Genomic DNA, 12,221 nt, shown 5'->3' on the forward strand with positions numbered 1-12,221 from the left:
GCTTATAAAAAGCTTATAAAAAGCCGACATGGCAACAAAGTGGTTGAAAGCGAAAGTAACTTAATGAAGACCTGCGCTTGTTGTTACCATGGTTGTGGATTGTATACAGTCACTGCATCGCGACAGTGGTGAGTAACACTGTTTATAAGAAAACTAACGTCAGGAAAATAACAATTATTTGGTGCGGTTGGTGCGGATCTATAAATAGGATGATATAAGTACCGCGGGTGGATGGCGGATGGATAATGAACTTGTTAACGCGGATTTGGGTGACAAAAAAAGCCATCCGCGCATCTCTAGTGGGTAGAGGTGAGTCAGTGTCACACGGGGGAAGGCAGACAGAAATAACCAAAGATATGGGCGTGTTTGCGTGTTTTCGGGGTGGTGAAGCGAGCCAACAATGCCAGAATTCACTCCAGGGGTCAGAGATGACAGATAGACCACTGAGAGAGTAAAAACACTGGATGCCACTGATAGCTGCTGCACAGACAATTCAAGGAAACATGACATTGCTATCTTGTTCAAAAACGGACCCAACAACGCCCGTTCAGACACAGACACGGTTTCCTCCCAGTAAACCACACACTTACAGACTTTTTCCTCCCCGAGGTCTCTGGAGTTTGGCCTTATGGGTTTGGCCTTACCCTGCCTCTCTCTCAGCCAAATCACACAAAATGAATTGGTTCCCTGTTGCTTCTAACTGCTATTTTATTCAAGGCGTCCCAACAAAAGTAACCTTTTTATTCTCTCCGTCATGTTTTTTTTCTTCTTTCTCCTGGCAAGATTTTGGGAGATTCAAGACTTGCCAAGTCTTAAAATGCTTTAAACATGAAGGTTATGTCAAGTTATTGGATTTTGGGGTCAACCTTCTAACAACAAATCACAAATCACTGCAATGCATTTTCGTGAAACCACTCAAAATGCTCTCAACCGGAGACAAACGTATCAAGGCTTGAATTTAACTACATTAACCCTGACATCCCTATTTTGGGCAAGTCATTAGTGTCATTAATCAGAAAAGCTTTTAAAAATAGCAGCTCTGGGCACCTAGGCTCTAATGTAGCCTGACAGCGCATCGCGGGTTCGAGTCCAGTTCCCGACGATCTTTGCTGCATGTCTCTCCCCATCTCTCTCTCTCCCCGTTTCCTGTCTGTCTCTACTGTAAACTATAAATAAAGGCGAAAAAGCCCCCAAACATATCTTTAAAAATGTAATCAAAAATAGCAGTTCTACGAGCTCACAATGTGTCATGGCGCATTTTGAGCTTGTAGATCGGCCATTTTCGCTGTTTCGTCCTAAAAGGAAGTATAGGTAGGACGTTGTCAAGCCCTATAGGGCCTTTATGCATTATTTAGCTGATACCCTGTTCCTGTCAGACCACACAAGTCCAGATGATAAAAGCTGCTCTCATGCTGCATCTGTCAGGAGGAGGTCTGTCAGATCAGCAGAACGGATCCCTAGATATCTGCAACCCCACACACACACCATGAGGAGAGAGAGAGATGCTCCATACATACAATATCTATGGGAGCGAGCGACCGCAGGTGGTTAAATGCTCATTTACACAGATATGTGTGCACTGGCACACATCCACACACAGACACATGCACACACACATGTGCACACCACTGGCTGTAGGCGTGCACACGTGCACTGAAGTCCACGAACACAGGCAGTTCCTTGTCATGGCTACACAAGTTAGAGATTGAATCTTTGTGATTGGAAAGGGAATGACCTAAACCCCTCATCTTCACACACACACACAAACACACACACACACACACACACACACACACACACACACACGGCCCCTGGGGCCAGATATCACAGCCTCAGCGACTGGAACTAATAGAGTGCTTCCTGCACCCCAACGCTTGAAGCAGCTGCTCTGCTTCTGTGTGTGTGTGTGTGTGTGTGTGTGTGTGTGTGTGTGTGTGTGTGTGTGTGTGTGTGTGTGTGTGTGTGTGTGTGTGTGTGTGTGTGTGTGTGTGTGTGTGTGTGTGTGTGTGTGTGTGTGTGTGTGGAGATAAAGGGGGTATTCTGTGGGCAGATTCTTCAGATAATAGCACTGTAAGCGAGGGTCATGGTCGTCTGTTGTTGCCATATCTATGGCTGTGTGTTCAGAGTGTTATAACACACGCCGCTGGGAGCGAGGTTTAGTGACGTGAAAAATGTGTCCAGAAAGCTAGCTAATACAAACAAGTGCGTACTTGAGCAGACATAATGTCTACAGAGGAAAATGTCTAAAACATACACACAGATGCACATACATAACACACACACACACACACACACACACACACACACACACACACAGACACACACTCATCGAGAATTTGGTCAGCAATTGCATAGTGATTAAATCTTTCCTTTAAGATGAACAGAGGATTGCCCATCTATTTTTTTTTTTAAACCCGGAAACCTTGGAGAAGAAATTAAATAATGACTTCCCTGACTCATGCTCTCCCTCGCTCCCTCACTCTCTCTTTCTCTCACACTCACTCACACACACACACACACAGACACACACAGACGCACACGCACACACACAGGACAGCTCCTGCTGTCAGCCGTGTGACAGTGTCCAGCGGACCAGGCAGGGGTCTCTGGTTTGAGGCTGTGCAGTTGACAGCCTGTCACTCCTATCTCCCAGATGGAGCAGCCTGGCTGGCCCTGACACTAGCCAGGTCTCTCTCTCTCTCTCTTGCTGGCTCTCTCTCTCTTTCTTTCTGTTGTTGTTTTTCTTACCTTCTGCTTCCCTTTCTCTTCTGGGTGTCTGTCTTTCTCTCTCTCTCCGTCTCATTCCATCCTCTTCTGTCTCTCTCTCTCCCCCATCCTCCCTCTGCAACCCCGGCCCTCACCCCAACCAAACACTCTCTCTTCAATGTTGTTGTCACACCGTCTCTCCGTTTATCTTAGACCTTTTTTCTCTCTATTTATCAGCACACACACACACACACACACACACACACACACACACACACACGCACGCGCACGCGCACACACGCACACATGCGTGCACACGCACAAACACACATGTGTTTTAGCATCAGTTTCAGTGGCAGACAAAAAAACACTTGTAGAAAGAAAGGTTACAATGTTGTACCTTTAGATGCCAGGAGAGTGCACTTTTTATGTTCAGTATATATACTTTATATAATAGTAGAGGTAAAATGCTCCATTGACTTGAGGTACTACAATAACGTCCATGCACAAAAAAAAACATTTGCCGTGTATCAGATTCCCTCTCTCTCTGCATGTTGTGCATGTTGGACACGTCATGAAATACAGACGCAGCAGTATTCCCTCCCCGGCTCCCCATATGTCCACTACGTTACTGTACGACAGATGCTCGCATCTGCCTGCTTCACCTAGCCGCTTCTGCTCTGCCTGCCACGTGGAATAACTGATTCCTGTCCAACAAAGTGACAGCTGAGAGTGGTATTGGCAAGAAAATCAGTGAAGAGAGGGAAACGTTTTCAACTCTCCCTTCCCCCCCACCTTCCCTACAGAAACAACTTATCAGGGGCAACATCCAGGGGAATGGCAGCACACTTCTGTGAAGTTCAGCAACATATTTTAGACAACAAGGCAAGGCAATCTCTCTACAGAGAGGTTTTCTCAGTCTAAAGGAATCGGAAACTGTGGCCATATGGCTGCGGCAGACTGTTCACTGTGTGGCATGTAGCGGCAGCGAGCTAGATGAGTGCATCCCTCGTTCCATCTCTGCCTCAGCAGGCAGGGATGAAGGGATGGAGAGATGAGGAGATAAAGAGGAAAGGATGAGGCGCCATCTGTACAGTATATAGAGCCCAGCTCAGGGAATTAAGAAGGAGGGGGAAAAAAAACAGACCCACTCAAATATGCCTGTGCACGAGCAAACACACTCATACTCTCATAAATGCGGCACATAAAATCACTTGTAAACCAGTAACAACTCTGTTGATCCATATCACACACACACACACACACACACACACACACACACACACACACACACACACACACACACACACACACACACACACACAGTCAGACACACACACACACACACACACACACACACACACACACACACACACACAGTCAGACACACACACACACACACACACACACACACACACACACACACACACACACACACACACACACACACACACACACACACACACACACACACACACACACACACACACACACACACACACACACACAATTATGACTTTCTCTCCTACCTCCACTCTAGTAGAGTCCACTCGTTGTTGATCCTTATAAAGTCAGCTGCGGTGGTGAAGCTTTGCTTTCTTATTCTCTTTTCTTCTCTCTCTCTCTCTCTCTCTCTGTGAGTCCACACCTTCATATGTCAGCCATGTGTTTGCGTTCCCACATATGTGAGCTCCAGTGTGGTGGAGGCCGGAGCCAGAGACACAGATGGCTCCCAGATGGAGATTGATATCCAAGGAGCCCAGCGCAAACGCTGCAGAGCACAACACACACACACACACACACACACACACACAGTCTCTTTCTCTCCCGCCTGTTCTTAATAGATCTCTCTGTCACTCCCGTGAAGATACACTTTCTCTTCCTGCCTTTCAACTATGCGCTTCCTCTCTCTCTCAATCGATGTCCTCTGTCTCCTTCTCGCGGTATCTCTCTCTGTCTCTCTCTCTCTCTCTCTGTCACTCAATCTGTGTCCTCTCTCTTGCTTGCTCTCCCGAGCTGTGATGAGAGAGAGTATGTTTCTTTCTCTCTCTCCCTCCCTCCCTGTGCTGTAAGCTCCTCCCCTATTTTCCCACACACCCGGCTCTGTATCCAGGAGCCAGCTGCTCTGGTGATGTCACAACCCTAGGCCACGCCCCGCCTCCCCCCCCCCGTGGACCCCGGCCAATCACCGGCTGCTGACCGCCTCCACTGGAGCTGCATTCACCGGCAATGGACCCTGCAATTAACATAACTAATTGCTTTGGCACCTAAAGGCTAAACAAGAGGCCGTGCCAAGAGAGAGAGAGAGGGAGAGAGAGAGAGGATGGATGTTTGAGTGTGTGTGTGTGTGTGGGGGGTGGGGGGGGGAGTGCTTCTACCCCTCCCCCTCCTCACACCTCCCCCACCCCACCCCCCTTCAAGTGGAGATTGGCATCTTTCTTTAGAGTGTTTTATACACCCCCCACCACCTCCCCCACCTCTCTCTCCTTTCAGGTCTTTTCATTAAAGGCTCTCCCTCTCTCTCTCTTTTGTCTCCTCTCCTTAATGCAGTCGTCTCCGGCGCTGCAGCCAGGGAGGGAATCCATCGGGGGACACTTGAAACAGCAAGCAGTGAATGAGTTGCTCTTCTCTCATCCTCACTGAGTTAAACTTAAATCACTGGCTGATTTATGCCTTGCTAACGCGTGCACACACACACACACACACACACACACACACACACACACACACACACACACACACACACACACACACACACACACACACACACACACACACACACACACACACACACACACACACACACACACACACACACACACACACAGAGAGTGGTACTGCACAGGCAATGGAGGTTACGATACTGGCACATGACGACTGAATCTATCAAAGTTAATGTACAGTAACATTTTTTACAGACTTAAAGGGATACTTCACTCTCGGGCCGGGGACACATTTTAAAAAAATATTAAAAATAAATGAAAAAAGTTATGGAAAATTCATGGCCCCCTCACACATTAGTAGGACACTGCGTGTCGTGAGGGGGCCATGAATTTTCCATAACTTTTTTCATTTATTTTTAATATTTTTTTTAAATGTGTCCCCGGCCCGAGAGTGAAGTATCCCTTTAACCATGAATGTCATAATAGACAAATATGTATAGCAGATCTGTTGTGATGCGCTGTGAGCTTGTAGATCGGCTGTTTTTGGTGAAAAGATTTGGTGTAGAGGGAAAAAAAGGAGGGTACCAAGAATAGACCCCTGGGCGACCGCGGTCAACAAAGTATACTGGGTTTAATTGGTTCAATTAAAACTCAGGATTTTTGCTACATGAGAGCCGACAGATTGCGCGCTAATCCTCACTTCTGGCTGTCTGTCCTTGCTTCCACAGGTTTACATGGTGAATGTAGACGACATGCGCTAAACTCATTAAGTTTTATTTATCTATTACATGACTGACAATCCACAAAGCGCTACCGATGCTCTCAATGTGCTCACACGATCGCTTTGGGAGCGCAAACAAAACAAACAAACAAACAAATCTATCTGTTTCCGGAGATCAACACAAACAGTTCATTAGAGGAGAGACGTCGCACCCTGGCACGCAAACAAATAAACACTCACACGGGGGACAGATTAATTCGGGAGTCAATCCCGTTCCGCACATAAACCTCGCAAACATCTCAAATTAATTGTAAACACCACACAACGTTAGCCGCTTTATATTCAAACGTAAGAGTGATTTCGGGGGGTGTGATGCGAAAACAACCGACCCCTCTGAGCAATTGAAGAGAGATATTCATTGTGGTTAATTTTCCCCGGTAATCACAATCAAACCAGTAATCACCCCTGACAACCTCTATCTCCCCGCCTCTCTCCTTTTGGCCCTGGCTCTATTCAGGGTGCATCTGGTCAGCCAGCAGGCACCGAGGCAGAGGCCAGGTGGCTGTGGCAGAGAGAGAGAGAGAGAGAGAGAGAGAGAGAGACAGAGAGAGAGAGAGAGAGAGAAACAGGAGGCTCAGTTGGAGCCACTGTAGCTATATGATCCACAGATGCTACGGTAGCGCAAAACAGGAAGTTGCGGGCTTAGAGCTCACACTACTGTTGGTCAAGTGGCTTATAGCAGCTAGCCAACATTTTTTTTAAAAAGCCAGGTTGAAACGAAGGGGCAGGCGTGGCACACTTGTGTGACCATTACCCCATTCCAGAAATTAACACTGACAAGCAGACAGTCAGAGAGAAACAAGCAGGTCTATGAAAACGAGCCAGAAATAAGCGACTATAGGGCTGGTCAGTCAAACTTTATTGTCTGATGTGGTTTTAGAGCAGTGGTACTCAAAACTCAAACTCAAATGTTAAGGACTCCCAAATTAATATGTATTTGGCCACGGACCACCATCTGAAAATATGTTATGCCAGTGACCCCTACACAAGATTTTTGTTGTGAAATGTTTCAAAAACATTCCAGATTTATTTCAAGATTTCTCTTTATCTTGCTTCAGTTTAACCATTTTAGCCCAAATAAGCAAAGAAATAAGCCCCAAAAAACGCAACCCGCAACTACCAATATTTACAAGCAGCTTTACAGAAAAACAAGCCCAAAGTCGCTTATAATAAGCTGACTTGGCAACACTGAAGGCAGTATGACAACAGAACTCTAGCCACACTAACCCTAGCGTCCCTATCTTGGGCATGTCATTATAGGCAAAAATTCATGCTCCAAATGTTTTTGAAAATAGCCAATTTACAAGCTCGCAACGTGTCGCATTGTGAGCTTGTAGGGCGGCGATTTTTGGCGCCATTGACAAAGTATAAAATTGCGTCAATGTCAGAGTTCACGTCTAAAATGATATGCGTTTGTTTCATGTAATGATGTTTTGTTTTATATTCATCATTCAATGTCTGAGTACAGCATCTGGTCTGTACGAGCGCTCACAATGAGTTCAAGTTACCGCCTCCTTTTGTTTTTACGCTCTCAATCATCAATCATCAATCAGCGTTTGTCAGTTTTTATTCAAACGGATGGCATCTCATTTCGGAGCGGGACTCTTCAAACTAGCGCTGATTGTAAACACCATCGTAACCGCATAGAACTGAAGCACGGAGAGAGACTTCCCGTCTAAAGAGGAAACATCACTCTCATGACAGCACCAAAACAACCACCATCCATTTTCATAAGCCTCACCGAAAACACATGTGGATCCCAGGGCCCTGTCTGCCCGTAATTGGTCCCATACTGGGAAACGGGGGTCTTAATAATGGAAAGTCAACATGTTGCATGTATGCTCGACGGAATCATTTTCGGGTGTCCATTCTCCACACAGCTGTTAGCCATTGTGTGTGTGTGTGCGCGTGTGTGTGTGTGTGTGTGTGTGTGTGTGTGTGTACACTATATACAAGTCAAGTGTGTGCATATGAGAGAGAGAGAGAGAGAGAGAGAGAGAGAGAGAGAGAGAGAGAGAGAGAGAGAGAGAGAGAGAGAGAGAGAGAGAGAGAGAGAGAGAGAAAGAGGGGGAGAGAGAAAGAGGGGTGGATGAGGGAGGGATAATATAGCATCTGGTTCTGTTCACACGCTCCCTCATCTAACATCCACTTTTAGAATAAATAAACATCTTCTTTTTTTTTTTTCAGAAGATGAGGAGATGAAGAGAAGGAGGAGGAGGAGGAGGAGGAGGAGGAGGAGGAGGAGGGTACCGGGGATGTGGAGACGTAGTGTCTGGGGGGAAGGGGGGGGGGGGGAGGGGGTGATACTAAAATCATTACCTCACTTCTCTATATCTTGGATGTATTTACGCCTGTTGCATGTGTATATGCTTGTGCCATATACACAGTACGTGTGTGTTGATGAAGGCCCAGCGAGTACGGCTGGAAATCACCCATTGTTATTTAGAAGCACACGGTATACAGGGCCAGTGGTATGCTCAAAACTTCAGCAGCCATCGTTATGCATCGTCTTCACCCCCAACCTATGCAACAGCAGACCAGTCTGTGTCCTCAGTATTTACAAAACATATTTTTTTAGCAGAAACTTGATTGTTTAAAACATTGGTTCTCAAAGTGGGGTCCGGGGACCCCCAGGACGGGTCCCCAGCTAAATGATGGATAGTTAGGAACCACATGGACCCTTATGGGTCTGTAACTCTGAGAGTGTACGAATGGAACCCAAATGGACCCTAACGGGTCCATTTGGTTCCATTTGTACACTCTCAGAGATAAATTAACATTTATGTTACTATAAATTGGGGTCCCAGAGATAGAAATGCCAGTAAATGGGGGTCCGTAGCCTAATGCATGCAAACTGGGGGTCCTTGAAATTAAAATGGTTGAGAATCACTGCTGGAGCTCTAGAAATCTTCTCTTATGGGGGTTCCTGGCATATCTTTTCAAATGGGGGTCCGCGGGCTAATAAGTGTCAAGTTGGGGGTCCTTGACGTGAAAAAGTTTGAGAAGCACTGCTTTAAAGCACTTCCGGGCTAAAAGCTGTCTCGTGCACAAATGACACGTGTGCGCCTGTGCGTAAGTGAGCTCCTGGTGAACCCCAGGGGCATGCCCGGGCCTGTTCCTTTAATTAAGTATTCACTTGTCCCTTTAATGGACAAAAAAAACTAGTTACGTTTCCCACACACTACACACACACCACACACACACCACACACACACATAGCCTATAAAAACTTGTGTTGCAGAGATTGAGAGTTCGTGGGTTGTTTGTGTGAGTGTTCTAAGGTGAAATTATCATGACAATGGGTGTCCATGCCGCCTGTGTGTGGTGCATGAATGTTCTCCAGTAGATCTGCCTGTGGAGGGGAACAAGAGACGGCCATCTACCAAGGCAAATGAAGGCCAACTCATTTACAAAAAGGCTAATTACCTCTGGGGCTTAACAACACTGTTGGCTGTTAAAAAGGCAGGTGGGAGAGGCAACAGGAGCCCACAGTCAGTCATTTTTGTGAGGTGACACATCTAACACATGACGAGCGTTGTGTTTTTAGTGGCTGCAAACAGATTAGCAGCCATTAGCCCAGACAGGTTATTTTTTTCACCTACAGGCCAATTTATAATAATAATAATAATAATAATGTCACTCGCTAAAAACAACAGATTTTTGGCACAAAAAAATTAATACAAATAAATTAGCCACAACAATGAATGAGTTCTATTGTAAAATGTTACATATCCTCACCTGGACTTAATTGTTCCACCAAGGTATTAATTTACATAGATTTGCATAAGGCAGTTAGAGATGGGAAGAGAGAATGAGAGAGAGAGAGACAGACAGACAGAGATAAATGTAACACAGCTCTCTTTACACATTTCCCTGCTCCAGTAGGCTTATCTATAATGGAATACATTTAATTTTGAAAGTTTTTATTTCACACTTGCTTTAAGCAATCGTGTCAACATAGTGTTTCCCATGTCAATAAAGCTCCATTGAATTGAATTGAGTTGAATTTTGAGAAGAGCTACTGCCATCCATGTAGGTATTAATGATGACCGAGGGAGTTTAGTCAACAAACACACACTGTGCTGCTCAGTGTCTTCTCTCAGCAACAACTTCCCACTCAAACTCTACAGTGTTAAGTAGGCTCCTGTGTGTTTTTATTTGCCAGTATACACTGTATGTGTGTGTGTGTGTGTGTGTGTGTGTGTGTGTGTGTGTGTGCGTGTGTGTGTGTGTGTGTGTGTGTGTGTGTGTGTGTGTGTGTGTGTGTGTGTGTGTGTGCGCGTGCGCGCGTGCGTGCAAACAATCTATGATGCAAGTGTAATATATGGCCCTGCATGAAATTTGTGTGTGTATATGACAAACATATGTCTGTGTGTGTGTGTGTGTGTGTGTGTGTGTGTGTGTGTGTGTGTGTGTGCGTGTGTGCGTGTGTGTGTGTGTGTGTGTGTGTGTGTGTGTGTGTGTGTGTGTGTGTGTGTGTGCGTGTGCGTGCGTGTGCGTGTGCTTTCCTGTGTGTTTAGTTGGCGACCCCGTCCTTGTCTGTCGTCACACGGAGCGTTCGGAGGATGCCAGAACAGCTCCAGAAGTCTGGCTCGTCTCCCATGAACCTTCACCACTCTGTCCAGGAGTTCCCCACTAGGAATCACTGCAATATAGTCACGCACCTGGCTGGCCTGATCCCTATAAAATGCTGTCTTAAGATAACTTACTCAATTTGTCTCCATTGTTTCCCACAGCCCTCCTCTTGCCTCTAATGCAGCGGCTCTCAAGCATTTTCAGGTCAAGGAGCCCCAAAATTGATGTGTATTAGCCCACAGACCCCCAAGTGCCCTACAGTAAGACCCCATAAGAAAATACTTTTGTTGTTAGATTAGATTTAATACAGCATTCTACATCTCCATGCTGTAGGTGAGGGGATAACAGTAGCCAGAGTGAAACCTATGACCTGAATAGTCATTCTTATACATTCTTCACTGGGCTAACTGGTGAAATAATAGTGAAATTAATCTGTTCCTCATTTTGCTAGGGACCCCCTGTAACCCCCTCAAAGACCCTTGGGGTTCCCCCCGGAATGCCACTCTATGAGAACCACTACTATAACCATTATGAACCTTAACCACCCTATTCTGGGGCAAACATTCGGCGACAGTAACATGCAGTATCTACAAGGTAACCGCATGCTGCAAGTCCGCGACGCATTGTGAGTCTGTAGATCGGCTATTTCCGGCAAAGGGATTTGGTGTAGAGGGAAAAAGAAACGGGGGCCCTGGGGGACAATGAAGTATTCTTTGAGACACACACATATGAAAAATTGAAATAGGGGAGAGTCGGGGAGTGTCACTGAAGCAAAGCTCGGGAATCGAACCCGTGGACTCGCAATCAGGCTGCATCAGAGCCTTTAAGTGGTACGCACCACCACCACTCGGCTATTGGCGCCGGCGCCTCCACCCGCCGGGATCAATTTAAAAGGTCTATCTATCCGTCTATCTATCTAGCTTGTAGATCAGCTATTTTTGGCTGCACGACGGCATCGTCGGACGTAAGCACAGCATATAAATAAAGCCTTTCCCTACCATCTTCCCAGCAGGGGCCCTGTTCCATTCCTTGTCTCTTCCCCCTCGCCCTCCTCCCTCCTTTACTCCTCATCTCAGTTCAGACTGACGTGAGCTAATCTGATGCAGCCGCACATTTCCCTGTCTGATCTCGGCGTGCCATCTTTTCCATTACATCTGCTGCTACGGTGCATTTATCTGATGGGGGGGACGCGACGTGTTGTTTTCCCAAACGACGTCTGGAGGACCGTTTACAGTAAAATATATACAGCGAGGAGATCAAATAAGACGCTTCTTGGCAGCCATCAAGGCTCGAGCGACGGCTGATTTCTCTCTCTCTGTCTTCCGCATGGGCCCAGTTAGCGGTAACAGCAAACCATATGAAAAAGAGGCATTTCTCTCTATACAACGCCGGGGAAATTCAAACCTAAGCGATGCTGCTCTTTTATTTCTTGTTTAATTTCATGCCAACGTGTCAGAGAATGGGGAAACAATGTTATCGCGGGTGGTGGGAGGGGG

General features: G+C 46.3%; 2 protein-coding genes across 3 annotated transcripts in view; both read right to left on the minus strand.

The window, feature by feature from the left end:
- LOC308081897 (TOX high mobility group box family member 2-like) overlaps positions 1–12,221 on the minus strand; it is a gene marked incomplete at its 3' end in the record, with an annotated part of 399,667 nt that overhangs the window by 70,660 nt on the left and 316,786 nt on the right. The window lies entirely within an intron of this gene.
- The window catches only part of cbfa2t2 (CBFA2/RUNX1 partner transcriptional co-repressor 2), a 55,394-nt gene that overhangs the window by 30,152 nt on the left and 13,021 nt on the right, over positions 1–12,221 (minus strand). Inside the window, exon 1 of one of the 2 annotated variants that reach the window (XM_080423127.1) lies at positions 4,236–4,703. The exons of the other annotated variant lie outside the window; for it this stretch is intronic. The gene's annotated coding sequence lies outside the window, so the exon portion shown is untranslated. Of the gene's footprint in view, positions 1–4,235; positions 4,704–12,221 lie in introns of those variants that run through there. 2 annotated transcript variants of the gene reach the window in all.

This window comes from Gymnoscopelus braueri (genome assembly GCF_963280865.1).
Source record: "Gymnoscopelus braueri genome assembly, chromosome: 3".
NCBI lineage: Eukaryota > Metazoa > Chordata > Actinopteri > Myctophiformes > Myctophidae > Gymnoscopelus > Gymnoscopelus braueri.